The 27,614-nt window shown below is 41.7% G+C and overlaps 1 pseudogene; it reads right to left on the reverse strand.

Moving 5' to 3' along the window:
• Positions 1 to 10,495: 10,495 nt before the first annotated feature.
• Positions 10,496 to 22,807, reverse strand: LOC142858119 (Golgi SNAP receptor complex member 1 pseudogene; annotated as a pseudogene).
• Between the last annotated feature and the right edge of the window lie 4,807 nt (positions 22,808 to 27,614).

A 27,614-nucleotide genomic window follows, 5' to 3' on the forward strand; every position in this document is an offset into this window, starting at 1 on the left:
AGTTTAATCTGCACACAGGGATTCAATTTTCCCTCCATCACCTATTAAAGGCTATCATTTCTCCAATGTATTTTTGAAGGTTTTATCTAGATTCAGTTGGTTGTATACGCTTATTTCTAAACTCTTTATTCTGTTCCATTGGTCCATGTGTCTGGTGTGTGTGTGTATATGTTGTTTTTTTCTGCCAACGTTATCCTACTGTTTTTGTTTCATCAGGGCTACCATTGCTGTGATGAAACACCATAAAACTCCGAAGAAAAGGATTTATTTCACTCACAGTTCCATATATCAGTCCATCATCAAAAGCAGTGAGGGCAGGAACTCATGCAGGCCCTGAACCTGGAGGCAGGAGCTGATGCAGAGACCATGGAGGAGGGCTGCTTACTGGCTTGTTCCTCGTGGCTTGCTCAGCCTTCTTTCTTATAGCACTCAAGATCAACAGCCCAGGAATGGCCCCACCCAAAATTGGCTGGGCCCTTCTCCATCATTCATTAATTAAGGAAATGCCTTATAGGCCTGCCTACAACCTTGTCTTATGGCAACATTTTTTTTATTGAGGCTCCATCCTCTCAGATGATTTTAATTTGTGCCAAGTTGATATAAGATTATCCAGCATACCTACCATAGCTACTGTGGCTCTATAGGATGTCTTGAGATCAGATTCTGTGAAACTTCCAGCTCCACTCTTTTTGCTCCAGATTGTTTGGGGCTGTTTTGTGTCTTTTATACAACCATATAAGCTATGATTGTTCTTCCTAGTTCTGTAAAGAGCATCATCTGTTTTTTTTTTAATGGGAACTGCAGAGAATTAGTTCTACCTCATGAATATGAGAAATCTTTCCATCTTTTTTCTGTTCACTTTCTTTTACTAGCACTTTGAAAATTTCATTTTGAAATTTGAATTTGAAAATAGCCTTCCTAGGTTGAGTTTATTCACATATCTATATGGAGGTATTATAATAAACAAGATTTATCTATAGAGAATCAGCAGTATGAATTGTTATTAGTGTACATAAAAGTTAAGGAGTGTCATTTCTAGATATTTGATTGGATTTACTGGATTTGTGGGTGTATATATTGATAATGCCTGGTAAACTTATACAAGCCAAAAGAAGCAAGTTGGGGGTCCAGATTGTTCAAAGGTAACCTACTGATTTGAGAAGTGGTTGATGTTTGTCATTTCATGGCTTTCAGAGCCATATATCCTTCTTAAAAGTCAGTTTTTATTTCTGGGGCAGGGGTATTACTTCTCCCTTATGGAGGACTGTGGTGTTTTGTATAGGTATGGCTCCACAAATTTATTTATTCGATGCCCGGAAGGAGTGGCACTATTAGGAGGTGTGGCCTTGTTGGGATAGGTGTGGCCTTGTTGGAGGAGGTGTGGCCTTGTTGGAGGAGGTGTGGCACTATGGAGGCAGGCTTTGAGATCTTACATGCTCAAGCTGTACCCCTTGGGATACAATTGTTTCCGTTGCCTGCGGGTCAAGGTGCAGAACTCTCAGCTCCTTCTCCAGCACCATGTCTGTTTGCACACTAACATGACAATCATGGGCTAAACCTCTAAACTATAAGCTTTCCCAGTTAAATGTTTTCTTTATAAGAGCTGCTATAGTCGTGGTGTTTCTTCAAGGCAATAGAAACCCTAACTTAAGACGAGGACATTCTTGGTAGGAGATATAAGCCAATTGCCCGTTACCTGTTCTGGTTCCTAAAAGTCTGTCCAAAAGTCATGCCTTCTCATGGGGCCAGTGTCTCCCCCTCTGCTTAGAGCTCTTTCTTCCTCTGACTCTTGTGAAGTTATAAAAAATTTCTGTATGTTCACATCACTTACCTCCCTGGTCTCTAGTGATTTCTTCTAAAATTGTATGATACGCAAAGTCAAGCATAAGAAACTGCCCTGACACTCAGTAAACTAGTGTTCAGCTCATAGACTTATCATTTTTCAAGAATATAAACAGCCACACATAAGCACCAGGCATTGCCCATGGCATGTTCACTGCCATATGAAAGAAAATGAACTATAGTAATAAAAGATACAGGGGAAAGTGTGGAGAAAAGAAGCCCTAATAGCGGTACAGGCTCTGCCTTCTGCCTGACATGCCCCTGTCCCTTTTGTGATTTGTTACTAAATTCTTATTTGGTTACATGTATTATTGTTTGGTATTATTTTTAAAATAACCTTTTTTGTTTAAAAAGTTTGAGCTAGGGGTCATTTGTTCGAAAAAAAATTGTACTTAATAAAAATGGAGAAGGGGGATTTTGCAGCTGATTAAATTTAGTGATTTGTTTTCAAAAACCCATTATAAATTGAAAATATTGTAAGTTTAAAGCGAATTTATTACACCCAACTACTGAATATCATAGGTTCCTTAGCATTGTTTACTTTAAACTGTCTTAGAACATATTACTTTAGCATATAGGCTTGACCTAAATTACCTAACATGTAAAATGTTGCATTTCTTATGTATACACAGATTTTATAATGATGGGCCATGAAAACATGAAACACAAAAATCTACATAATGCTAGCAGTCCAGTCCTCTACAGGGCATTAGTTGTTTGGTTGCTGATGGATCACTAGACACTGTGGCTCATGGCTGGCACCCAGTATCATGAAAGAGGATCATACCACATATAGATTTTCTAAAGATCACAATTCAGAATTTCCTGGACAGTGTTTACTGAACAAGTATCACTTTTTAACCATCAAAAGATTCAAGCATCATAAGTTGAACCATCTTAAGCTAGAGACTCCCTGTGTAGGCAATAAATTTTTCTAGAATGTTATTCTTTATTTCTTATATTTTACAGGTAGCAGAGCTGGATAACAATGATATTCAGGACTCAAATCAAAGCCATTGACTCCAAGTTTGCCTACATCCACTTTACTATACATATTACCTCCCATGGACACTCTTTCACAACCAAATCTTCATCACCTTGACATTCTTAGCAACATTCTTGTCACTTTGTGCCACCTTCTATGTTGAATGGATGGAGTTACACTTGGTTAGAAACTGTCCTGACACAAAGAGCTGGGATAGGACCAGGCAAGATTTGGCAGCCTCTGCAAATAAGGCATTTTACATAATTGATGTATTACTTTAAATACGTCTAAAATTACATTTCCCTGAACTAGTAATTCTTTAAATACAGAGAGAAACTTTCTCCCTGAAGGAACCTAGGATAAATTTCTTTAAACAATAATTAGACCCCATTTTAGCTTTTGAGTAAGTCTAGGTTTTCCCATAATGCATTTATTTAAGCAAGAATTGCCTACTGGTAGTCTTGGGCTAAATTTGGACTTAAATATTGAGATAATTGTCAGCATTTACAAGTAGGAGTTTTTATAGAAAACTTTGGAGTTTTTGCTTGGTTTTTACTGGGATGGCATGGATTTGTGGCCTTTATGCTGACGTGAGAGCATGTGGTAGCAACCAGCTGAATGAAGAGCTGAATGCATCCACGGAGTCACAGTCCCCACATGATTCTCTGTGTGTATGCACGGAGGCTGCAGGGGAAGGGTATATTGCACCTGTGTTATATAGAGACTGAGAAGAGCACATGCATATATTGGGGGGGCTCTCTGCATTTTTCTAAGGGGCCTTTGTCTTAGAGTTTCCATTGCCATAAAGGCACACTATGAGCACAGCAACTCTTATAAAGGGGAAAAAAATCATTCAATTGGAGCTGGCTTAACAGTTCAGAGGTTTAGTCCATTGTCACAATGGGAAGCATGGCAGCGTGCAGGGCAACGCGATGCTGGAGAATGGGTGAGAGTTCTATGGGGGCCATTTTCATTCAAACCACCATAATCTTCAATGAGGGAGTCTGGCAGAAGTGCTAAAAGAAAAATCTGCTTTTGCTAGGTGCCAGTGAGTTCTGGTTCACACTGACTTCCTGTATAAACTTAGCATTCTCAGAACCGGCATGTCCATCACCAGTGAGCCGTCCCCTCAATTACTGTCCAGGAAGCTTCTCCATTGACCTGAATGCAAAGCAAGAGACCCTGGTAATTAGCAGACCCATTTGTTGACTCGGTAAAAGAAAGACAAATCTGATATAGAGGAGAAAATTGGTTTGTTCCTGTCATGGTTTTGACTAGTTTTACATTGTCTTGTTTTGGTTTGAGCTTCTTGTGATGCAACCCTACTGGGCTGGCAAAGGAGATAAGCAGGAATGTTTATTTAAATCACCCTCTCTCCTTCATGAATTTTCCCCTTTAAGCCACGTCTAATGGCTACACACTACATACAGCAAAGCAAAGATGTTCCTGCATGTAGACTCAGAGCTAAGTTACCATTTATTAGCACGTGGTTTTTCCCTTCTGTCTTATTTTCATTGCGTTATCTGCCTATTACGTTTCAGCCTTCTTGTGAGAAAACCCTGATGTTAGACTGCCTGAGTTTATCACGTGCTATCTATGTATTTTGGGGGCAGTAGTGAACTATTCTGGACTTGTCTCCTCAATTTCTTTTTACAAGAACAATGGCTGTAAGCACCTACCTCAGAGGGTCATTGGATTACTCAAGTATAATTTTTAAAAACATTAACTACACAATTCTCATTTAAATATATGGTACTCAGAATATCAGTTATTTGCCTCTTTTAATCATGGTGCCAGGAACCTGGTATAAAAGTGGTATAAAGGGGTCAATAAAAGACTTGGAAAACAGAACAAGATGTTGGAGTATAAATCAGGATCTTTGGACTTATCTTTTCCACAAAGTAAAAAGAATTTTTAAGCAACTTCTGCAACATTATCAGCTTCCCAACTTAAAAGAAGAAAACTGATATTTACAGAGCCTGGGGCCTGATCAGTAATAAATCAGTTTACCTCATCTAAAGAGTCACATGACCCATAAATACAGGTTTATTGCTATTATTGTTTAAGTCTTTGAATGACTGCATAATATAGACATTTCCTGTACTTCCAAGTTTTGTATAATTTTATTTATTTAGGGGATTAGATGCAATGATTCCCTTTTGCCGTTAGAATAATGTGGTCAACTCAAAAAAAATGTCAAGTGTTTTTATCATTGCCTTTAAAAGAAAAAAACTAAGGTTTTTGAAAAATGATCCCACATGGTGTTATAGTAAGTAATAAAATTTATACAACCTCTTAGCACCATGCCTGGCACACAGTAAGTACTCACTAAATGTCATTTGTAGCTGTCATTTGTTGAGATTAAAAACTGTGCAATCATACTGTATAAAGGCATAAGGAATCCATCATGTAAACTTCATATATGATTACAAATTTTATTAACATTAAAAGAATGTCCCAAATTTAATTTAAGTAGTTCCATTAGCAATTCTGTATGTTCTCAATCATGCTCATAATTTTTTTTCAATTTGCACCAGAAATATTTAAACACTTGAGAGTCTTTTCAGAATGATCAGTCTGTCAATAAATTAGAAGTCCACTGAGCTGTTCACCTTGGCTTTCATGGTCTTGCTTAATATTCTTGTTCTTATTCAGAGGAACAAAACACATTATCCTCTTTATTTCAGTGTTGAGGGTGGGTACCCACTTCCAAATCTACTGTGCTTTAGGCATGATGGATGGCTGATTCAAAAAAGCTCATGAAGAACAGTTGTGAAGCTTGCTACCATCGTCACCATAGCTCATGAAGAATAGTCGTGGGCTTTGCTACCATCGTCACCATAGCTCATGAAGAACAGTCGTGGGCTTTGCTACCATTGTCACCATAGCTCATGAAGAACAGTCGTGGGCTTTGCTACCATCATCACCATAGCTCATGAAGAACAGTCGTGGGCTTTGCTACCATCATCACCATAGCTCATGAAGAACAGTCGTGGGCTTTGCTACCATCATCACCATAGCTCATGAAGAACAGTCGTGGGCTTTGCTACCATCATCACCATAGCTCATGAAGAACAGTCGTGGGCTTTGCTACCATCATCACCATAGCTCATGAAGAACAGTTGTGGGCTTTGCTACCATCATCACCATAGCTCATGAAGAACAGTTGTGGGCTTTGCTACCATCGTCACCATAGCTCTTCTTTCCTGCCCTGATCCAATGAGATACTGAAGTTCTATAAAATGTTCAAGGGAGAAATAGGGTATGTATGATTAAAGAGTGAACATAGCTAATTGTTAGGGAGAGCACACCTAATAATGGCATTTAGGAGCAAGCTAGCTCTTTTTCATTCATGTTCAAATATAATTGCGCAGCCAACTACTCCATGCTCCCCCACCTAGTCTCTCAGTTTCCAGTGAGAACAGACACCATGCTCGGGGAGAACTATTTCACACTCAGCATAGTCATGGTTTGGCCTGTGCAAACAGATCCATTCTAGGGGCACTTGGAAATCCTGAAAGAGAAGAAATGAGCCACAGCAGCTGCTTTCAACAGCTTTACAGAAGCTAGTTACAGTCAGCAAGGGCCATAAAGCCTGGAATCACACACGTGTTTCGGGAGTCTAGAAGATATGGAAGCATCCTGCATCTAATGAGCTTTCCCAGAGAAAAGCAGAGAAAAGCAAATCGTTTGACTTGGAAATCCCCTCCGTGCTCCTCCATAGGGTTCCAAGGACTTGAAAGAAATTAAGAAATCAATCTTGGAATATATACACAAATGATGTGGCATTAACACAAATAAGAAAAATGCTTTTTCTTTCTTTCTTTTTTTTTTTAACAAAAGCAACCCAGTTGCTATAGTCCCTGACCAATCAACAAGTACATTTGAGCCTCATTGCCTTCCATCCCTCTTGTAGATACTGGATCTGAACTTAAGAGACAGAAGAATCTTAACTATAGAAACTCACAGAAACTCAAGATAAGAAGGGACTGCCTTCATTTGAAGGCAGTGATCTTTTTTCTTCTTTTGTTGAAAATAGATTCTCCTCTTATACGATATATCCTGACTATAGTTTCCCCTATCTCCACTTCTCCCAGCTCCCCTCTACCTCCCCTCTCCCTGGATCCACTCCCTTTTTGTCTCCCTTCAGAAAAGATCAGGACTCCAAGAGACAACATCCAAACACAGCAAAACAAACAAGCAAACAAACAAACAAAATACAGTAATACAAGGCAATGCCTTACAGCAAGGCTGAACAGGGCAACCCGATAGGAAGAAAAGGTTCCCAAGAGCAGACAAAAGAGTCAGTGGTACACCCACTTCCACAGTTAGGAGTCCCACAAAAGTCACCAAGCTAACAGGCATAAAATGTAAGGTAGAGGACCTGGCACAGGCCCATTCAGGCCCTGTGCTTGCAGCTTCAGTCTCTATGAGCCTATATCACCCTGATTAGTTGATTTGGTGGGCTGAGTTCTCCTGGTATCTTCCATCCTCTCTGACTCCTACACTCTTTTTGTCCCCTTTTCTGTGGGATTCCCCAAGTGGTGAGGTGAGGGGTGCAATGGAGACCTCCAATTTAGATGCTCTCTGCATAATGTCTGGTTCTGGGTCTCTGTATGAGCTCCCATCTGCCGAAGGCAGTGTTCTTATTTGTGTTGAGCCCTTAATTTTCCTCACTTCACATGTCTGGAAGAGGAAAGTCTACTCCTAGATGCAGTAAATTAAGCTGAAAAGGAACAATTTAATAAAAGGAAAAAGTACTTAAATAATAATAATAATGTGGAGGATGAGAGTGTTCACAGACTTGAAAAGCCTACAAAGCTGTTAGACTCAGAATGCAGATACTGTTTTAACAAAGCATGATAAATGCGAAGCTAGGAAAAGATGTAGGGGAAAGGGCTCATCTAGAGACAACAGATTGTTCAAAAGTGGCTGGGAAATATATGGGAGAAACTACGGGAAGACAAGGGTTATTTTCGTGAGGTTTGTTTGTACAGATTCATCTCAAGAGATCGACTTCCTGTCTCCAGTGATAAGAATGCGTTCCTCTTCCTGGCACAGGGAGGGCACCATTCTCACGGGAAATTTATATTCTGCCTTCAGAAGAAAAGGGACAAGCCAAATACCCTTCCTGGATGGGCTGTTTTTCAAAGGCCTTCAGCTCAAAGTAACCAATATGACAGAGTAGCATATTTTGGGTGGAGAAACTGTCTTTTAGTTCAGATGGTTTCATATCTGAATGTCATTTTAGTCACTCTTCAGACTGCAACTTCACTACAACAAAAGCCTGTTGGGAAGTGACCACAATACCCCAGAGCGTTATAACCAACACTGAGTGTTGAAAACCCACCACATCCTTCCGTCTGATCCCATAGCTCATGTCAATGCTACCAAAGCTGAACCTGAGTATTGGCTGCCACAGTGCAGAGTACTGCCTCACCTCAGCCTCTCACACAATTCCCAGAGTCTCTGTCACCTTTGCCATCACTAAATGCGGTTTCCATGCTTTCTTATTGCAAATGCTTTCTTGGGAGCAGGGGTACAAAGAGCCAATGATAATGCTTTAGTGGATGTTCTTAGGTGTAATGTCTTTATTAACTTGTTCATCCAAACAAGTTGTATAAACTTTCACTATCAGCAAACATTCTGAAAAATGCAATCCACAGATTTATTAATTTGATACTTACATGCTGATGGTGGGAAAATATTAAAAGACTTTTTTGTAAGTAAACTAATTGTATATGATTATAAACCTGAGCATGTACAGTGGGTAAAAACACTGCAATTTTACACACAATAGCATTGAATCTGAGTGGAGGTGTACCAGAGCGCTCATTGGTATTGTGGTGGTGTGACATCGTGTGCAGGGCCAAGCGTGCTTGTCGTGTGTTCAGAACCAAGGCTACAGTGAAGGTACACATCACAAGGGTGAGCACTGCCAGAAACATCTCAAATTCATTGCCCATTTGATTTTTTAAATTAATTTTTGTTTCTATAGTCTGTAACCTTTTACCCTTGTGAGATTTTTCATGATCTCCACATTCAGTTCTGTGACCCTCAATTTGAGAAACTGAGCTCTAGTGGGAGGGGGTGGGCTCAAATAAGACCTGAGTCTAACTCAGACCCCTGAGTGAATGAATACCTGTACATTCACTGAGAGAACAGAGGCAGATGAGCAGAAAGAGGATTCTTTTGGTTTTGTTGTTTGTTTGCTTGGGCAAAAAGTGATGATAATTCCTATTTTGAACACAATGAGTTTGATCTCATCATGAGGATGTCAATGGTTGAATTGACCGCAAGTCTGTCAAGCTCATGAGCAGATAAAAGCTGAGATCAGAAATTGGAAAAACATTAATATATAGATAAGAATGTTGGAGGAGAACAAGAGGTCAGAATCAAGAAGAAGGTGTAAGAAATTCTTTAGATTCCAGAAGAGACAAGGACTCCAAACGACACAGGAAAGGAAAATCTCAAGGAAGAAACTTTCAGTTGTGTCAAATGCTGCCTGGAGTTGGTTCGATGTGTTTCTTTCATTACAAATCTTTCATTGAAACATCAGCAAGAATGCCACTCCATTTGTTCATTCATTCAAACAAGTATTTTTAAGTCCCTATTATATGCCTGGCCTTCATCTAGATCCCGGAGTTAGCACAAGTAATAAAACGGCAGTGGGTAAGCAGGCTAAAATGTTCATCAAGATTCTGACTCTTGTGTTGTGAGGAATCCTGTGATGCAAGGAATGAGGTAACTTGTGTTTCAGGTAACTTCAACTGTCCTAATCACATTTAGCTTAGAGTTTGTGTTCTCTCCCCGAAGGACACCATGAAAGAACTAGTTGGCAGCTAGTCTGGAAAGCAAACCCAGCTTGCCTTGTTCTCATGCGTTTTGATCTGCTGGGGTAGCTACGGCTGATCTCCCCACTTCCTAAGATGAGGAGCTGTGAGAAACTCAGTTTGGAAGTCTTCAGATACTTGGGTTTTGGCCAAGGCTATCACATTTCTGTTGAAGATCTGCCTTGCTCCAGGTGTTGTTGTAAGGACTTTAGTTAGCTTGGCATACAAACGGATAAAGCCTCTAGCTTACTGGAGAATACTTGAGGGCATGGACTAAGGCAAATGTCCATCTATTCCCTGCTGATACGTTACTTCATCTTTCTCTGCCTCAATTTCATTACCAATCAGGATGAGCGAAATGAGTTAACAGTAAAGCCATCATGTAGTTGTTAAAAGGTAACCTTTACAGAGAGGAAAAGCAGATAGGTCTAGGATTTTGCTTACATCATAAATGAGGGACATGTGAACTATTGCAAATAAGTCAAACAAAATATGAAACCTTTTCATAATCAATGATGCTAAAATGAAATTTAAATAGATATAAAACCAGCCATCATGATCAGAATAATGACGAAATTTGTTAGATTTGGTAAGTATCATATGAGTCAGGTAGGAATTACCTAAATGGTGGTCAGGGAGTGGGTGTGGGAAGGAGAAGGTGAGTCTAAAAGTGAGAGTAAATTTGGAAAACCCAGGATACTGAGTGTCACCTAACCTACTGCTTTGTGGATTATAAATGGGCGAAAATGGTGAGAGAATGTTCAGATCTGGAGGAGCCGTCTGCAGCATGTCCAGAGAGCTAGATTTTAAGGACGAGGGAAAGCGACTGGAAAATCTAACACAGAGTGGGAACTAATTTGTATTTTAATGAAGTTTCATGGCAAAGAACTGTGTGGAAAGAAAACAGACTGAACGAAGGAAGACGAACTGGATCTCCCTCTCTCCCATATGTCATAATCCAGACTGGAAATGGAGGTAGCCTTGACTAGGGAATTACAAGTAGTTATAAGTTAAAGATTGATTCAAGGTTGGACTTACTGAGCAATGGATTATGGTGTGCAAAAGGATGGATAAAAATCAAACTATCATTCATGTTGCTAACCTGGGCACCTGGAGAGATGGTGAATCCACTGACTGAGCAATTGGTATAAAATCAAACTTTAGAGGGTTTGATAGGATAGGTAAGTGGTTCTCAACCTGTAGGTCATGACCAATTATTATGATTCATAACAGTAGCAAAATTACAGTTATGAAGTAGCAACAAAATAATTTTGTGGTGGGGGGGGTCACCACAATATAAAGGACTTTGTTAAAGAGTCACAGCTTTAGGAAGGTTGAGAACCACTGGTCTAGGTTGTAACTTGATTGGGTCTTGAATCAGCAAAGGACACATGGATGCAGGTCTGATAGGAAGGATTAACTCGGGGTGGGGAGAGCCTGCTCCAGAGTGAGCGGTGGCTTCTGGGAGCAGCCTTGATATGAAGAGGACCAAGGCAAAAGCATGCTGTCTGTGATAGCCCTTGCTTCTTGCTCCTGAGTGAGTTCATCCTGTTGTCGCTGCCTCCATCTTTCAATATTATCTCGGTTCAGCTCCTGCCACCTTCTAGTCTGGACAGATGACCATTGGCTCCCCAGGAATCCTCCAAACCTTCGGCACCATGTTTGGACTGCTGAGGTACTCCACTTGGTGGCATGAGAAGCGACCTTGTTCTCAGCCTGTGTAGTGTGCAGAAAAAAAGAAACTCCTAAACAGGTAAAAGGTGATAATTGGCTAGGAAGACAGAAAACTAGGAGCGTGTCAAAGAAGGGATTTAGGGATGATGGGAGGTGGAAAGTGTGGTCAACCATAACAATAGCCAACAGCACACACCATGTGCCCATCACTGTCGCTCCAAGAGCTGTGCCCATAGAGCTCATCCCCCTTCCCAAGGACCCCAGAGGTAATTGCTGTTATTATTATCCTTATAGTAAGTAAGGAAGCCAAGCCAAGGAAAGACAAATAACTTGCTCAGACGTCTTGCTCAGGGAAGAGTCGCGATTCTATGGTCACAGAGTTTATGCTTGCCACTGCTCTGCTATGTTATGGTCTCATACTTACCACACAGCAGTATGGTGTGGGAAAGTACATTCCAAGAGAGGAGCGGCTGGGACACAATTGCAGCTTTGTTTTGTTGTTGCTGTTTCTAAGTTTAACTGTAAAGGGGAGAGAGGCTAATACCTGGATGTGAAGAAGGGGAAAAGAAAAATTGCATTGTGTTAGATACATTGTTTCTGTGTTAAGATGAAGGGCTGGCAATGACACTGAGAACTTGGGAACTTAACAGGGCCATGTGGAAGGGCAGCTGCTAGGCACCGAGGTGCCATCATAGGTGATGACTCAGGTCTCAGAAAGCCCAGATCCCACCCACCACAGCACAGATGCCGCTGTTGGCAACTTCTCAGGGTTTATGCTAGCCAAAGCCTTCTCCACGGGTCCTTTGATCTCCACCTTTTTTTTTTTTGTATTTGAATTTTTGTAATGATAAAAATAACTCCTACGTTCCTATCTTGGCTCATTTTTTGATCAGGAAAACAAAAATCAGAACCTAAATTAGCATCTGGCTTGTTAGTTTTTTAAAAATTGAATTATTTATTACATCCTGCCTGTAGCCTTCCCTCCTCTCGTCCCCTTCCCTCCCCCCCTTAATGTACCCCTACTCTGTATCCACTCAGAAGGGGGCAGGCCTCCCATGGCTATCAACAAAGCATGGAATATCAAACTGCTGCTTTAAGACCAAACACCTCTGCCTGTATTCAGGCTGGGGAAGGTATCCAGCATAAGGAATAGGTTCCTAAGAGCCAGCCAAAGCACCAGGTCCCTGCTCCCATTGTCAGGAGTCCCAGGAAAAGACCAAGGTGCATAGCTGTCACTTATGTGCAGGGGGCCTAGTTAGGTCCCAGGCAGGCTCCTTTGTTGTCAGTTCAGTCTGTGAATTCCCATGAGCTGGGTTAGCCATTTCTATGGGTTTTCCTGCCATGTCTCTGACCCCACCCCCACCCCCTGGCTCCTACAAACCCTCCTTCCTTTCCAGAGCAGGTCTTCCCAAGCTCAGCCTTATGTTTGGGTTTGGCCTTGGGTCTCTGAGTCTTCCTCCATCAGTCACTGGATGAAGGCTCTCTGATGGGGTACTCACCAATCTGATCACAGTTCAGACTTGGCCAGTGTAGACCAGGCATCCAGTGCTACCAGGAGTCTTAGCTGGGGCCATTGCTCTTGACATTGCTGTGTGAGTTTGTCTTACATGAGGCTTCTTTTCCACCCATTCATCTTCTTGCCAAAGAACTTCACAGATGCCTAGGTATATCTCTAGATTGTTTTTGTTGTTGTTGCGGTCATGAGTCAAGCAAATGAGATGCTACTGTAGTTTGCTGGGTCTCATCAGGATTCCCATCATACCTGAATAACCTCTAGACAGACAGCTAATTTCTACTGCACCATTCTTTTGTGGGGCTTTTCTTTAGAAGGCAAATATTAGTGTATATAGTCCGAGAGATCTACGATGAGCTGATAATCTTCTCTGGTGTCTCCTGAAAATAAAACAAACAAACAAACAAAAAACCCATTTCCTTCTGTGGAAATTGTGAATGAGGTTTGAGGAAAGAAACACATGCTTGTATTGTGTTTTTATAAAAAGAGCCCCAGCCCCCCCAAAAAAACTGTTTGATGTTTCTCTATTCTATTTGTATTTTAAACTATTATAGTAAGTTATGTTTGTAGGACAAATGACAGTCAGATAGATATATAAGCAAATGTTCTTTGATGGATTAAAATGACAAGATAAAATGGGACCATAAGAAACACGGAAGTAGGATGCTAAAGATACCTCACAAAGTCTAGCAACATCGTCAGCACCCCTTGGCTAGGCTGTAATTCAGTACCACAGATGAACTAGAGCCAGGGCCTTGATGTCTGTGAGGACTGTTGAGGAAACGAGTGTGCATTAAACCCTCCGTGGGACAGCCATTGCTTCTCCTCTCCAGTCCTCCATTTTAAGTCAGTGGTTCTCTCTTAACATTTATACAATATTTAAAAATGCATGTACCTAGACCCCTATCCCAGAGATTCTCTCCTTCCTCAGAACAATGTTATTAATGTTGAACATCTGAGCTAAGCATATCTGTAATAGTTTCATAAATTTTGATTTACACATATGAGACCACCATTTCAATGCAAGTTATGCACACATTGGTCACCTAGGAGGTTCTTCTCTTGCCTTTTATAAGTGTGCCGCCTCACTATTCTAGCCCCACCTCCAGACAGCCACTGATATGATTTCTGTCATGATGCAATGATTCTAGTGTAAAAAAAATAATGACATCTTGAAATTTGCTGGTAAATGGATAGATCTAGAAAACATCATATCAAGTGAGGTAACCCAGACCCAGAAAGACAATTATCATATGTACTCACTCATAAGTGGCTTTTAGACATAAATCAAAGAAAAACCAGCCTACAATCATAATAGCAGAGAACCTACACAACAAAGAGGACCCTAAGAGAGACATACACGGATCTAATACATGGAAAGAAGAAAAAGACAAGATCTCCTGAGTAAATTGGGGGCATAGGAAACTTGGAAAAGGGTAGAAGGGGAGGGGAAAAAGGGGAGTAGAGTGGAGAGAAATATATAGCTCAATAAAAACAATTAAAAATAATCTGCATTTTCAAAAATTTTATATAAACAAGATCAATACTTTAATTTTTCTTCTATCAGTTACAATAATTTTGAGATTCAATCAGATTGCTGGGTAAAAGAGTTCACTCATTTTGACTAGTATTTCATTATACAGATAAATGGCAAATACAGATAAATGGCAAATTAGCCCTTATCTATTGATGGATATTTGAATTCTTTCAAATCTAGGACTATTATCAATCAATCTTTCATGAACATCCATGTAAAAGTTGCTATGTGGGCATACTTTTGAATTTCTTTGAAAGAAATATATAAAGTAGAATAACTAGGTCATATACGTGCATAACATTTAAGAGATGGTTCAATGTTTTTAATAGTGCTTATGCCATTTTATTCTCTTAGCAGCGTGTAAGAATTAGAGTTCCTCCACATCGTTACTAAATTTAATATTAGTCCTTTTAATAATAGACACACCCAAAGGCCTGTGATGGTGTCTCACAACAGGTTTAGTTCACATTTTCCAGTGGCCAATGATGTACAGGTTTTCACCAGCTTGTGTACTGTACTCTGTCTTTCAATGTGATTTGTAACACGTTCTCTAGCATCCTGTTTGTTCTTCTAAAATGCTTTTTAAAGAAAACCTTTACTTTTTTTCAAATTTATTCACTGATTTGCGTGAGTATGTAGGTGGGCGCATTTACCATATAATGTATGTGAAGGTCAGGAACCATTAGAGGAGTCCGTTCTCTAGTTCCACCGTGTGGACCCTAGGGATTGAGCCAAGGACCTCAGGCTTGGTGGCAAATGCCTTTAATTGCTGAGCCATTTCGCTGGTCCAATTTTAAAAGTCCTGATATTGTTTTGTTTTTAGATAAATGGTCCTTTCAGTGTCACATCTGAAGAAAAAAATCCTTGTCTAAACTGTATCCAAAGATACAAAAAAAGATTTTTTTAAGCGCGTATATTATCTTAGATATTATGCATTTTGTATTTATATCCAGTTGGAAGATCAAAATTTGTGGAAATGACGGCTCTTTCTTTATTAAATTGCGCTTATATCTTTGTCAAATACTGCTTTTCACATTTCTGTGCTGAGTCTTGTGTGTTACTGGCGTACTCTTCTATTTTGAGACCAAAAGCATACTGAATGTTCTCATTCACTGTGGTTTTACAGTGTCATGGAATGGGGTGGTGTTCGTATTTAAATTATTTCTTTATTTCAGATGCCAATGTGATTAGATTCTTTGCATTTCCCTGAATTATGAAACCTATTTGCCAATGTCACCAAAGGAGCTTGCTGAGAGTTTTTTTTTTATGAGCATTATATTTAACTTGTAAAAACAAACCAAGAACAAAACTGGGAGAATTGATACCTAACTGAGAAGCTCTTACAGACATGGCATTATGAGTTCTAATTTCTCTCAGCAATATTTTTGCCTCTTTCAATGTATAGTCATACACATGTTTTATAAATTTTATCCCTAAGTATTCTGTACTTGTACTATATATTTGTTTTGTTTCAAACAAATTGCCCCTCACTGTGTGAAGGACACTTATAACTGAGGCAGGGGATTGACTGATTTTCAGTGAGATCTGCCCACTGAGCCACATATGGAAAGATGTTGAGTGGTGGCTCTCCAGGGAATTCCAGATTACCTGGAGATTCTGGGTAGAAATATAATTGATTCTTACATGTTAATTTTCATTTCTAAAAAAGAGATTTTTATTTAGTTGTGTGTGTGTGTGTGTGTGTGTACATGCGCGCACACACATGCACGCATGGCCACATGCTCCTATGGATGCACATGGAAGCCAGAGGTATTGGTTGTCAGCCACTCAGTATGAGTGCTAGGAACTGAAGTTGGATCCTCTGAAGAGCAGTCTGTGGTCTTAACCACAGAGCCATCCGTCTCTTCGGCCCCCTATGTGTTAGTTTTCTAACCTTGCTGAGCTCAGTCCATAGCTTTAGTGAGATTTCCATAAAGAGCTTTGTGCACAGGAGTTTTACTCTTCCTTTCCCACCTGCGTAGCTTTTATTTGTTTTTCTTTCCTTTTTGCACTGGTTTGAACCGCCAATACAATGTTTAATACAGATGATGGCAGGCATTGTTGCCTTATTTACTAAGAGAGGGTTGTTTTAGTTGTTGTTGTTTTAATTTTTTTAGTTCTTTTGTCAAGACAGGATTTCCCTAAGTAACCCTGGTTGTCCTGGAACTCGCTCTGTAGACCAGGCTGGCCTCAAACTCACAGAAATCCGCCTGCCTCTGCCTCCTGAGTGCTGAGATTAAAGGTGTGCACCACCACCGCCCAGCCAATACCTTGAATTTTTAAAAATAAATGATATAATTACATTAAATTAATATAATTAATGACCTCTGGCCTCTTTTTCTTTAATTGTTGTGAGATATATATATATATATATATATATATATATATATATATACACACACAGATGTATACACACACATATATATGTATGCCCATATATGTATGTATATATGTGTCCCTATAAATGCAAATACAATCTGTTCAGTCCATATATTGTTACTTGTATGTATATGATGTCACCACTTGGTATTGAGTTATCAAGTTATGGACCAGCAAACACGTTCCCGCAGAAGGCTCTTTTCTGCTGCTCTCCGCATTCTTTAGTTGCCTGTAATTCCTTGTCAGGGTGGGGATGGGGAAGTTTCAGCCCCATGGGAGAACTTAACAAATGAAACACTTCCCCAAATCTTTAAGGTTACAGAAGGAAAATTTAACTTCCTTTTAAAGGAATTCTCAGCCAACAGATTAAAAGGAGACATCATAATCAATAGCCCTGGGGTGCAACGAATCATTCGGGATTATTGAGGAGCCCCATACTAACTAGACACACTTGATAGATACTGAGGGCTGGCTGCAGGTGAAGGCGTCTTGGTGGGTAGTTTATAATTCTGGCACTGTCGGGACCCGGTCTAGGAGATGGGTGCTGGGAGACAGATGGGTGCTGGGAGTCATAACTTTCAGCAGTGAGACCTCACCTGAGGGTTTGGAGGAACCTAACAGGTTTGGGATGAATAGATTCACACCTAGCACAGGGTGCCTGCTACTTCAGTCTTGAGGGATAGAAGTAGAACAGTCTGGCTCTGGAAAGCTTAGCATTGTGAGAGAGTCCAGCCACAGGGCACAGGGGCTACCAGGCTTCAACACTCACTGAAACCCGAGCCCTCTATTTGCAATTGCTTATATACCTCCTCAGGAGAAAAACAAACAAACAAAAAACAGATGAAAACCTTTTTTTTTTAATTTGGTTTTTATTTTAAAATGAAGAGCAATGTGTGTTCAAGGCTAGCCTGGTCTAGAGAAAGTACTAGGACAGCCAAGGCTACACAGGGAAACCCTATCTCAAAACAATCAAATAACCCAACCAACCCAAAGAAAAGAACAACGTGTGTTTGCAAAGTAGCCCAGAAAACTGGCGTCCACTTGGTCCAGCTAGGTTACAACACCATTGTTCTCGGATTTGAATTCATCGTTGCGGTAGACTAACACTTGGGTAGCGTGTTCTCCCTTCCTAGTTTTTTTTATTCCAGATCAGGGCATGAAGGTGGCTGTTGTGGAGAGTCCCTGGAGCTGTCCTGCCAGTGTTAGTAAGCACAGGACAGCAACGGGACGGTACAGATGCCAGCCACACCACTGAAGACGAATGGGGTTTTGATTCTTCCTAAGGTTGACCCAGTGAATCAGGCTGTTCACTGGAGGAAATCGCTAACCCACATGTTCATTTTGCTATGAATTGACTTGAGCATTCCTCTCTGTGGAGTCATATTGTCTTTTGTTGCCATAGCAGTGGTTTTTATCGTTTCCTCTATCAGGCTATCTGAATTTGAAGGCGGTCATGATCTTTCACAAGTAGTTCAGCTCCGCCATTGTTTTCTCCCGACCCTCTTTTATATGGCTCCGTGTCCTTCAGACTGGTCCCATGCGATTCTCCTTCGCTGTCACTGCCATCGAGTTTGCTTTGGCTGTGTCACTCATGGGTATAATCTTGCAACATATGTCCAGGTGGCTGCAAAGGATGTGTCGGCGATGGATTAAATGAAGGGGTACCTGTGCTGTTGCTGTCTGCCATTTTATCATTTACTCCTCTAAGTGTTGCCAAAACCTGTTTAATTTCAATACAATTGTCTAGAACATTCGGTCTTGGCTTAATCCGTTTACTAGGGGTATTGTGTCGGAAATATAACTGTCTTGTCTTCCATTTCAGGAACTGCTGTCGCGTGAGCTGTATGTAGCTTGCTGACGGACACTAGTTTCAGGTCAAGCTCATTGCCCAGCTTTTGAGCTTCTCCCCCGTGGTCTCCCCAGCAATCATTGCTTCCTGGTGCCCTCTTCGTAGCTCAGTGTCAGTGGGGATCAGTTAGTTATCTTCTTAATGTGATTTAAACCAGAAAACCGTCACATATTTGCTGTGTAGCTGCCATTTCCGTTCCTCTTTAATAAATGCAGCCTTCCATCTGAAGGACTTCCTTTAACATTTATTATGCTAAAGATTTGCTGTCAAAACGCCTTTCCAGTATTTGAGTGTGAAATGTTAGTTTGTCTTCCTTTCTGAAAGGCATTGTCAATGGTTATACAATCCTGGGTTGAGACAATATGGCTTCTTTTAAGTAATTTAAAGTGCGAGCCACCATCTTCACTCATGTTTTCTCCCGTCTTTCCCTTGTACTGTTTCTATCCCTCCACGCACTCTCTTCCTTATCTCCGTTCTTCCGGGAAAGATCCCCTCTTCTGCCTGACATTAAGATGCATTCCTATCGTTGCTTGTGAGAAGTTTTATTACGCTGTGTCCTTATGTTTATTTGCTGAAAGTTGTTTGAATTCTTTGCATATTTGTTTCATTATCTTCAAACTATTGGGAACCTTTCAGACTGAGTTCTTCAGGTATTCTTCCCCAAGTCTCTTCCTGACCCCCGCACCCCATCCCCAGGCAAACCTTGGGTACTGTAGTTAACTGGATAGGCTGCTGGAAGATAGCCCACAGGGTAACGCTGGTTTGTATATGTATATTTACATGTTCCTCTTTCTGTTTCATTTCGAATGGTTTGTAATCTTCTGTCTTCACAGTGTACTGATCATCTTTTTATTTCTTTCTGGGTGTTCTGTTCTGTTCAGTATTTTGTGAGTGTACAAATAGTTAGTCCTCCATGGGGCTCTCATTTGATTTCTTCCCCCGTTCATACTCTTGCCTCTTTACTATTGTCACCTTGACTCTGTTCTTTTCATATTAAATCTATTGTGTGCAGTCTTTTCTTAATTATTTTTATCTTCTTTTGCCATATGTGATCTGCTGTTATTTTCCAGCAATGAATTAGAAGCAGTGAACTTCTGGCATTGTTGCTTTCCCCTCTGAAGTTTGCTTTGGTTGTTTATATCGTCTATGTCCCTAGTTGTTTTTATTCTACTTGATGTAGAATATAGTTGTGGTACCTTGTTTGGTGTTTTGGCTAATTCTAGTGCTTGTGCCAGTTCTAAGTCAGTTTTAGCTATCTGACTTATCTCCTCATTTTATATATTTATATATTTCTTCTCATGCCTTTAATATATTTTCCTTTCCTTCTTTTGTCTTCCTCTCCATTGCTCTCATCTCCATTTTGAAGCTTACGTTGTTGAGGATTGGATATTTTTGATACTTTTACAAATAGTTCTGGGTACTTCTGGAATGTAGTTAAGTTCCTTGAAAACAGTCTAATTCTCCTTGTTTGCTTGCTAGAGATGTGTTAGCCAGGACCGGGACAGTTATCAACCCAAGACCAATTATTTCCCTGCTGCGAAAACCTATTTTACCTTTGAATATTGGGAGCAGACACTATTTTTGGACCTGTGTGAAACTCAGATACTTGTTTTAAGATGTCTCTATTGCCCCCCTCTTGTTCTCGTGTGTGTGTGTGTGTGTGTGTGTGTGTGCACCTAATGCTTTGGCCAGCAACTCAAAGGTACCCTGTAGCCCTCCAAAGTTTATTCTTGATCCCCTTCTGGTGCTTATGTATGCCTCCTTACTCCCTTGGTTGCTCACTCTTTCTTTTCTCTTTGAGCCTCTGTCTTGAGAATCCTACCAATTAAACATCATCAGATTCCCAACTTTCTTGCTTAGCTCAAGTAGTCCATAGAATTCCACTACGCACCAGAGGCTGGAAGCATTTTTTGGACTGTGAGATAGGACCACTATAGTGCTTATCTACCCTTATCCTGTCCATGTCCCTGAGATCACTGCCTTTAGTTCTGTTATGTCCAGTGTCTTGTAAACTGAGACTTCATATATTTTGTCCATTTGTGACTATTTTATTTTTTAAAGAATAACAAATTAATATGTATGTGTTTGCTTGCATGTATGTATTGCATCACATGAATACCTAGTGTCTACAAAGACTAGAAAGGACATCGGGGAGCCTGGATTTGAAATTGTAACTGGAGTTATGGATGGTTGTCAGCTGTCGTGGTGTGCTGACAACCCTTCCTAGGCCCTTTGCAAGAGCGATAAGTGCTCTTAACTATGGAGAGTTTTTGGCTAGTGCAAATGCAATAGCTAAACATGGTTCCTGTTATTCAGCTTAGCCATAAATAGAGTCTCCCGAGTCATTCCTCTGTAATTAGTCAATACAGCTAAGAAGATGACTTTGAGAAGTGACCAAGCTTGAGAACCTCAAAAAAAAAAAAAAAAACCACCACAACAAACATCTTCACTCTGCATAGACGAACAATCGATACATTGGAAGGAAGTATTCTTCATTGACTGCTTTGATAATCTAAAACTAGAAACTTTCCTTCTGGTTGCTGTAGCCTTCTGTCTAGCTAAAAGCCCTGATATCGTTGTATCTGACATAATTTCCTTCCTTCCTTCCTTCCTTCCTTCCTTCCTTCCTTCCTTCCTTCCTTCCTTTTTCCTTCCTTTTTTTCTTTGTGTGTGTGTTTTCGTTTTTTGAGATAACATTTCTCTGTGTAGTCCTAGCTGTCCTGGAATTAGCTCTTGTAGACCAGGCTGACCTCAAATTCTGCCTGCCTCTGCCTCCTGAGTGCTGGGATTAAAGGTGTGCACCACCACCGCCAGGCATAATTTTCTATTCAATGTTAAGGTTCCAGGAAAAGCTACTGGTCAGTCTCCACTGACCCCTCCATCCATCACATGTAATTACTGGACCAAGCCCAGCAATCTTTGAGGAAGTTAACATTGATTATGAAAATACTGATTGAGGCTACAGAATGAATGAATGGCACCAGGGCCTCAATTCTCACCAGAGGCAGAGACAGCAAGGAAATCTTCGGGTTCCCTGGGAAGCCCGTGTATTTCAGCAGAAGAAGGAATGTAGCACTTAGCAGCTGGCCTGACATAGGTAAACTGTAGCCTGTGTCCTGGAAACCAGCGTCCCCTGTATTTTTGCTCAGGCAGACACTGCTGCAAACACTGTTCCTACCCTGGGGGCTCTGATTTGAGATGAAAGCCCCGCAGTTTGTCTAGCTGGCTCACTACTCTCTCAGTCCTCCTTCTGCAATTCTGCTTAGAGATTTTCTTTTGCTTTTTTTTTCTGTTACTGATGTTTTGCATAAAAGGGGTACCCTTAAGACAGTGTTAAAATTTTCATATTGTCTCAGATTCCAGAGACTCCACCAGTGAAGAAGTGGCTCCTTCAGGTTCCATGAGGAGCTTATTAGACTAATTTATAAGTGAAGAAGTTGAGACCATGGTCAATTACACAGCTAAAAGCTTGTTTTGAGAGTTAAAGAGAGTGAAGGAGTGCTAAGGACCTTGAATACGCAAGCCGCTGTTATGTAGCTGCACACTAGACTGCCGCCAAGGAAAACAAAACCATCCTTAACTGGGCACTTCAGGCACTGTGCTATAAATCTGCTACAGTGGTTAGCAAACCCAACCCCTGTGTCCAGAAGACTCACCGATACTCATCAGAGTAGCTGGGCCAGTTATGTTTAGAAAAACAGAAATTAGCAGAACTTAGAGGAACTGCCAGTCACAGAGTAGTTGGGTCTTATTTTCAGGTCATCAGAGCTTTGGTAACTGAAGTGAGCATAGCTATTATATATATACACACACATACTTTTCAATATACATACATTTGAGAAAAATAAAGCATTTACTAGGTAAGGTGCAAAGCAAGCCTGTGCTCATCACAGATATGTCTAGATATGAGTAGATGAAGTAAGGGAAAATTGGAATCAAGGTCTATGGAAACACAAAAGATAGAGGGTCTTTTGAAGAGTGATTTTGTCTCCCCTATGTGTTTTGCTGGACATTGGTCACCTTAAGTTAGCTCTGATCATGTGTCTGGAAAGTGGGAAACCAATAATCAGCGCTCTTGGCGCTTAATTCAGGGGCTTCCAAATACACATCGAGTGACTTGTGATGGAGGCGAGGATTGAGGCTCTTGTCTCTGGTCCTCGTTCATTTCCCGACCTGTTTCTTCTCTATTCGCCATCATGCCGTCTCTCTGATCTTTTTCTGTATGAATGTTGCTCTCTGCAATCTTACCTTAAGGCCCTTGCACAGTGGTTTTCTTCTGCTAACCAGCCTTCCCTAGTCTTATTTTTCTTTTTCTTTTTTTTCTCTTTCCATTTCTTTTTTTTTATTGAGAAAAAGAAAAAATAAGTTTCTGCCTCCTCCCAGCCTCCCATTTCCCTCCCCCTCCTCCCACCCTTCTCCCCCTCCCCCAAACTCCTCTCCCCCTCCCTCTCCAGTCCAAAGAACAGTCAGGGTTCCCTGCCCTGTGGAAAGTCCAAGGTCCTCCCCCCTCTGTCCATGTCTAGGAAGGTGAACATCCAAACTGGCTAGGCTCCCACAAAGCCAGCACATTAAGAAGGATCAAAACCCCGTGCCATTGTCCTTGGCTTCTCATCAGCTCTCATTGTTCGCCATGTTCAGAGAGTCCGGTTTTATCCCATGTTTTTTCAGTCCCAGTCCAGCTGGCCTTGGTGAGCTCCAATAGATCAGCCCCACTGTCTCAGTGGGTGGGTGCACCCCTCGTGGTCCTGACTTCCTTGCTCATGTTCTCCCTCCTTCTGCTCCTCATTGGGACCTTGGGAGCTCAGTCTGGTGCTCCAGTGTGGGTCTCTGTCTCTATCTCCATCCATCACCAGATGAAGGTTCTATGGTGATATGCAAGATATTCGTCAGTATTGCTCTAGGATAGGGTCATTTCAGGTTCCCTATCCTCAGCTGCCCAAGGAACTAACTGGGGACATCGCCTTGGGCTCCTGGGAGCCACTCTAGGTTCAAGTCTCTTGCCAACCCTAAGGTGGCTCCCTTAACTAAGATTTGTGCTTCCCTGCTCCCCTATCCAACCTTCCTTTATCCCAATCATCCTGTTTCCCCAAGTTCCCCCCATCCTCCCCATCCCATTTTTCTCTCCCCATCTCCCCTTACCCCATCCCACCCCACCCCCAAGATCCCAATTTTCTCCCCAGCAATTTTGTCTACTTCCCATAGCCAGGAGGATAACTTTATGTTTTTCTTTGGGTTCACCTTCTTATTTAGCTTCTTTAGGATCACCAATTATAGACTCTGTGACCTTTATTTATGGCTAGAAACCAATTATGAGTGAGTACATCCCATGTTCATCTTTTTGGGTCTGGGATACCTCACTCAGGATAGTGTTTTCTATTTCCATCCATTTGCATGCAAAATTCGAGAAGTCATTGTTTTTTACCGCAGCATAGTACTCTAATGTGTATATATTCCACACTTTCTGCATCCAACAAGAGGCTAGAGCAAATGGGCAAGGCAGGGATTTAATTAATACAATTTGTGTGTGGTTTTCGGGGGCTAAGCTAGTCAGGCGGCAAGGATAAACAGCGGGCCCTCTCCTTGTAACAGAGAAGGAGAGGTCAGTGTTAGAATGGGCTAGGATTGGTGGTAAAAGAGATAGGGGACAGGGAGAAGTGGGGGACAAGGGAAAGGGGGAACAGGTATTTGTTCGAGATGGACAAAAGACTGCCTCTGGGAAGAGAGGAGCAGACACGGTCCATAGGAAAATAAAGGTAACGGGGAAACCCCATGTTAGGATGCGGTGTTTAATTTTAATTGGGCATGTTAATTAGGTGATATAAGGGGCTTCTGATTGTCTGATTGGACTTTGGTAGTCAGCCTCACGAGGAGGAAGAGGTCAAATAAGGGAATAGATCTTATTGGCTAACTTTAGGGATATTGAAAGGCTGGAAAAGATTCTACTTCTGTGTTGGGCCCTTTGGGGAAGGAAAAGCTGGAGGCCATGGAAAAGCTGAAGGCTGAACCCCCGCCCCAGCCCCCAGGACAAGCTGAAGGCCACAGGACCCCTCTTAAAAGGAAGTATGAGTTAATGGAGAAGCCTTAAGTTACACAAAGGTGCTGACTGCAGCCCATTCCCCCACCCATACAGAGGATGTTGACAGCCCATCTTCTCCTATCAGCTGAGTAATATTTCAGACAGCCCTTGTGGTCAGCAAAGGGTCAGCAGATGTCTGGAGGACGTAACCAGGGGGGCTGTTGCTATCCCTCTTAGATACTAACAGCCTATCAGGAACTAACAGCTGAGCTTTACCTCACCATTAGCCAACTGTGATGTAGGAAAGTAATTTTGTACTTTGAAACGGTAACTTTGAGACTGCTTTGTGGTTCTTGTCTTTATAAACCCCTTACAATAGTAGACAGGATCCTTCTCCCTCCATTTGCTGTGTCAGACTGTGAGGCAGAGGACTGTACTTAATAAATGAAACCTTGCTTTTGCATTCGGAAGTGTGGCTCCGTGGTGGTTCTTCTGTGGGGTCCTAGGACTCAGGCACAGCATTGTAATCTGACGGTTTTTAGCAAGGCAGAGGGAATGGAAAAGAAGGACAAGGTGGCCAGAGCCATATGCTGGGATGGGCTAGTGGAGGCTATGGGGCTTCGTGTAGGATATGCGGAAATGCCAGGAAAAGTTTGGAAAGGAACTGGAGGAAAATGGAAGAAAGTTTAGACCATGATGGAGTTCAGAGAAAATGGAAGTAAGGAAGGAAGATCAGAGACTGTAGTATACTGTTTAAAACAATTTGGGAAAGCAAGGTGTCTCCTGGACAAAGCCACGCAGCAGGAGAATCCCCATCTTTTAGGGTCTGACTTGCCTCACTGCCTCTGCCTCTGCCATGCTCCGGGACTGACGGGGTCAGTCTGTGGAAATGGATCCCAGGCAGGAATGCTTTGAATATTCCTAAGTACAGCATCTGGGCTATCAGTTAACTCCCTCCAAGATCTGAGAGGGGCAGGAAGAGGGATGTGTGTGTGTGCGCGCATATGCACGTGCACATGCTTGTACATGTGTGTACACACATATCTACAAAGACCAGGAGAAGGTGTCAGGTCCCTTGGAGTTACAGTCTCTTGTGAGCCACTTAATGTGGGTGCTAAGAACCAAATTTAGGTCCTCTGGAAGAGTGGCAAATGTCCTTAGTGACTGAGCTCTCTCTCCAGCCCTAAGGGGCATTTTCACAGTGGTTGCTGCTGCAAAGAAGTCTCTCAGACCACAGCAGCTGCTTAGAAAAAGCAGCAACCCCCCAAGATGCCCTGAAGGGGAGCCACTAAGATGGGACACTCTCCAACTGCTGAGCAGGCTGCAGGTTTTGCCATGTGCCAGCTTTCCAGCTTCTGCCCACTGTTTCCCAAGCTGGGGTGGCCTTGGTGAAGCAGCTGTCTTTGGGTCATTTCTGCCCCTGTAACTAACTCCTCATTCGTATTCATGTAAGTGACCCCAATAGAACTCATTGGTTCACCAAGGGGGACTTTGGTGGCTTCGGTACTTTGATCTGTGGTGGACTCCCTATCTGTGGTGAGTAGACATGGGTGTAGCTTCTCCCAAGGAAAACTCTCGTCATACCACATCTGACAGGAAGCTACTTAAAGGAGGAAGGGTTTGCTTCTTCTTCCAGGTCAAGGGGGTCAGTCCATCATGGCAGAGGACATTATGACAAGCAGAGAAGGGATGATGGCAGGGTCCCAGCCGGTTCCAGTGCATCTCTAGTCAGAAAGCAAAAGTGAACAGGAAGCGAGACCAGGCTATTAAATCTCAAAGCCCGCCCCAGTGACCTGCTTCCTCTAGCAAGACTCGGGATCCTAAAGGTTCTGTAACTTTCCCACTTGACAATCAAGAGGTCAGATGCAGGATCTTAAGGGGAACACTTCACATTAAAATCACAACAGCGACTGTAGGAATATTGTCTGGTTTGTGACAATATCTTCAACATCAGGTGACTAGTATGTGGGAAACACGTATTTATCAATGAAAGTATCCCTTGGAATATACAAGGCACTTCATATTTGTCAACTATGAGAAAAGAGGTGAATAAATGCTGTGGGACAGTGGTTTTACCCTGTAAAGATTGGTTTCTTGTACTTGTTTAATAAAATGCTGATTGGCCAGTAGCCTGGCAGGAAATAGAGGTGGGGCAATGAGAACAGGAGAATTCTGGGAAGAGGAAACTCATTCTGCAGTCAGATGCAAAGGAAGCAAGATGTGACTGCCTCACCAAAAAAGGTACCAAGCCATGTATGTGGCTAACACAGACAAAAATTATGGGCTAATATAAGTTACAAGAGTTAATAAGAAGCCCAAGCTAATAGGCCAATCAGTTTATAATCAATGTAGGCCTCTGTGTGTTTATTTGGGACTAAACGGATGTGGGACCTGGTGGGACAGAAACCTCAGTCAACAAATAAATAAGCACACAAAACAAAAACAAGGTCTCCTAACTCCTTCACCATTTTCCCATCACTGTTCCTGCTTTGGTGAAAGTCGACATGGAGAAGCGGGTTAGGATCACAGAATACAAAGTCTGCCTGCTTCCCCTTTCTTTGTGGTAATTCCCCAGTTAGACAGTGATTTACAAGGACAGATATATTCCCCCAGGGAAAAGAATGAGACTTGGCTGTGGTCTGGGCAGGCGCATTTACGGCCTCTTCAGCCCTGTACATCTCAAGCACTTAATCCGTGTGAAATAATGATAGCTCACACTCCTGAATCCAGTCCAAGCGAGCAAGATCTATAGCTTGGAGTAATATATAGCCCAGAAGCTTACAGCAGGGCCTCCAAGGCTTATGAGTTCCCCTTTCTTTATTTATTTGGCTTAAAATAGTAAAAATCACTCCGTCCCAGTTCTAGAAGTCTGAAATCAAGGTGTCAACAAGGCCGGGCTCCTCTGAAGGCTGCAGAGGAGACTCCTGTCTGCCCAGCTCCCTGCTGCTGGCACGCTTTGGCGAGCACTTCCTGCGAGCCTGCTCTA

This window comes from Microtus pennsylvanicus, chromosome 10 (assembly GCF_037038515.1).
Source record: "Microtus pennsylvanicus isolate mMicPen1 chromosome 10, mMicPen1.hap1, whole genome shotgun sequence".
Classification (NCBI taxonomy): Eukaryota; Metazoa; Chordata; class Mammalia; order Rodentia; family Cricetidae; genus Microtus; species Microtus pennsylvanicus.